The sequence below is a fragment of the Sebastes umbrosus genome, chromosome 9, assembly GCF_015220745.1.
Source record: "Sebastes umbrosus isolate fSebUmb1 chromosome 9, fSebUmb1.pri, whole genome shotgun sequence".
NCBI lineage: Eukaryota > Metazoa > Chordata > Actinopteri > Perciformes > Sebastidae > Sebastes > Sebastes umbrosus.
Window position 1 is genome coordinate 34,016,519 of NC_051277.1, and position 3,567 is coordinate 34,020,085.

Genomic DNA, 3,567 nt, shown 5'->3' on the forward strand with positions numbered 1-3,567 from the left:
CACCGCCATCTCCACTGTCTTCAGGGCGTTCAGCTCCATGTGGTTCTGGCTGCACCAGGATGCCAGATGGTCAACCTCCCATCTGTTAGATTGGTGACTAGAGGTGCAGCCGTTGGTGTACAGGGAGAAGAGCAGTGGGGAGAGAACGCAGCCTTGGGGGGCACCGGTGCTGATGGTCTGAGTGTCGGAGACTTGCTTCCCCAGCCTTACGTGCTGACTCCTATCAGTTAGAAAGTCTGTAATCCACCTGCAGGTGGAGTCAGGCACGCTCAGCAGGGAAAGTTTGTCCTGTAGCAGAGCTGGGCTGATGGTGTTGAATGCGGAGCTGAAGTCCACAAAGAGGATCCTGGCATAGGAGCCAGGGGAGTCCAGGTGCTGGAGAATGTAGTGGTTTCCAGAGAGGTGTTAAAAATCCCTGTAAACACTGGAGACAACTGGTCTGCACAGTGTTTGAGGGTTGCAGGTGAGACAGCGTCTGGGCCGGCTGCCTTGCGGGGGTTTTGTCCTTTGAAGAGCCTGTTGACCTCCCCCAGAGGTGTGAAGGGGGGAGGGGTGTGCTCAGGCTTGGTGCTTTTGGAGAAAGCTGGTGGCTGATGGCTGGGGGGAGAGGAGATGCAGTCAGGACTGGCACTTTGTCTGTCGAATCTACAGTAAAACTCATTCAGCTCATTTGCCAGTCGGAGGTCATTCGTGGAGTGGGACGGTTTGGGCTTATAGTTTGTGATCTGTCTCAGCCCTTTCCAGACTGAGGCAGAGTCATTGGCTGAGAACTGCTCTTGTAGTTTCTCTGAATACAGCCGTTTAGCTTCCCTCGCTGCCTTGCCAAACGCGTATTTAGCCTCTTTAAAGCCCTCCCTGTCACCACTCCTAAATGCCTCCTCCTTAACCAAACGAAGCTTGAGTTTGGCTGCGAACCAGGGCTTCTCGTTGTTGTAGTGAACCCTGGTGCGCGTCGGTATACAGCTGTCCTCACAGAAGCTGATATACGACGTCACAGCCTCTGTGTATTCGTCCAGACTGTCAGTGGCAGTCTTAAACATCTCCCAGTCCGTGCAGTCCAGGCACTCATGCAGATCCTCCACTGCCTCGCTGCTCCACTTCTTGGTCGTCCTCACAACCGGTCTAGCCAGTTTGACCCTCTGCCTGTAAGAGGGGATGAGGTGGACCAAGACGTGGTCGGAGTTTCCCAGCGCAGCGCGGGGAACGGCGTGATATGCCTTACTGATGTTACAGTAGCACTTGTCCAGCGTGTTCTCCTCTCTGGTCGGACATTTAATAAACTGTTTGTATTTTGGGAGTTCCTGTGATAAGTTCCCTTTGTTAAAGTCCCCAAGAACGATAACAAGAGAGTTTGGGTTGTTCCTCTCCACCTCCCGTATCTGGTCGGCAAGCTGCCGCTGCGCGAGCTCCACGTGAGCCTGCGGTGGGATGTAAACACCGACCAGAATGAAGGAGGAGAATTCACGGGGGGAATAAAATGGTTTGCAGTTGATAGTAAAAGATTCCAGATCCGGAGAACATGTCCGCAGAATCACTGTCACGTCCTTGCACCAGGCATCGTTAATGTAGAAACATATTCCCCCTCCTTTTGACTTGTGTGATAACTCCGGGTCGCGGTCGGCTCGGAACAGCTGGAAGCCGGGCAGCTGCAGCGCAGAGTCCGGTATAGTTCCACACAGCCACGACTCAGTAAAACACAAGACCGAAGAGAGGGAAAAGTCTCTGTTGATTCTAACCATCAGAAGCAACTCGTCCACTTTGTTGCACAGTGAGTGCACGTTGGAGAGGAATATCGCAGGCAGCGGAGTTTTTAATCCTCTCTGTCTGAAGCGATTCAGCGCTCCAGAGCACTTTCCCCTCCTGCGCTTAACCGCTCGGCCGAGGGCCACAGCTCCCAGTAAAATGTGTATTAAATCTGCTGAAGGTGCCAGAAAGTTGGGGAAAAGATCTGCTGGGGTGGATTCCCTGAGGTTAAGGATTTCTTCTCTAGAGAAGACAATCCGTGAACTTTCACAAAAAACTAAAGAAACACAAAAAAACAAGAAAAACAGAGCGCACCAACTCGCCGAGGCAGCCGTAGTTAGCGCCATCTTGGTCGTTCATTGTTGACTCTAAATGTCCCGTGTGAGTGGTTGTCTGTCTCTATGTGTCAGCCCTGTGATAGTCTTGAGATCTGTCGAGGGTGTACCCCCCCGCCTTCACCCAATGTCAGCTCCAGCCCCCCCGCGACCCTGAATAGCATAAGTAGTTATGGATAATGAATGAATGAGTAAATGTATTAACCCCCTAGTCCCAGTCCTCTGTAAAGCAATCTATATGAGGTTTAAGGGGACCAGTTAGAGATACATGTGTTTTAGCATGTGTTCAATAATCCCACTTCATTTGTTATGTTTTTTTAATTCATAAGCAATTCAGATATTCAGATAGTTTGGCAGTTGTTACATGAAACTCTCTGCACACAAGCAGAAAGAGAAAGAAAGGCAGAGCAAGGGAAGAGAGGATAAGTGAGTGATGTTTAGCAAAGGAATCTTTAGATTAACCTGCTTGTGATCATCAGACATCCACACTGGAAATAAGTTCACTACAGAGCTGCATTTAGCCTGAGGAGTCTGAGACAACAATACAAACTACCTGGGTTTATTAGCAGAATAATAGAGCTCAGTTTTAACCTGGAAGACAGATGTAGCCACAGGGTGTGTGTGTGTGTGTGTGTGTGTGTGTGTGTGTGTGTCTCTGGGTTGTGCATAAGTGTGTTTGTGTGCAGCTAATTAGGATCTGTCATTCAGCCGACTAGTCACTTGACTTTAACTGTAATTATAGTTCTTTTCCAAGTCTTCACCCCTATGTCACAAGCATGCAAGCATGCATGCACGCACGCACGCACGCGCACGCACGCACGCACACACACACACACACACACACACACACACACACACACACACACACACACACACATACATACACACACACACACACACACACACACACACTCACATTGTTAGTGCTTGGTTGCTGGGTGCATTTCATGACACTGCTCGCCTCAGGCCTGAGATGATCCATAACCATTAATGTGGAATCCTAATCTGAATATCTAATCCTGACTGTAGCCCTGCTTAACTGTCAAACTCATTGAAAGCAAACTTTGGAAAAAGCATGAAAGAAACCGATAACACACAGTAGGCTAAACACTGTGTGGACACTATATAGTGTTTTTGTTAGTTTTAGCCAACAAAAACGTAAGTTATGTCCATAACTATGGATCTATGAGACCGAAGGATGACTGTCACCACGGTCTTCACCTTGAATGAAGCCATTCTTCTTCCTATCTGCGAGACCATAATATCAACAAAGTCATGTGACTGACCTTAAGAGGCTGGCCGTAGGCTATAAAGCATCCGGAAAACCATGCCTCTTCCTCCTGCCTGGAACGCCTCAGCCCGTTCCGAGCAACAAGAGATGGTGACGGTCATCCTTCGGTCTCATAGATCCATAGTTATGGACATAACTTACGATCTATTTCGATCTCACTCTGACCGTCACCACGGTCTTCACCTTGGATGACTAATA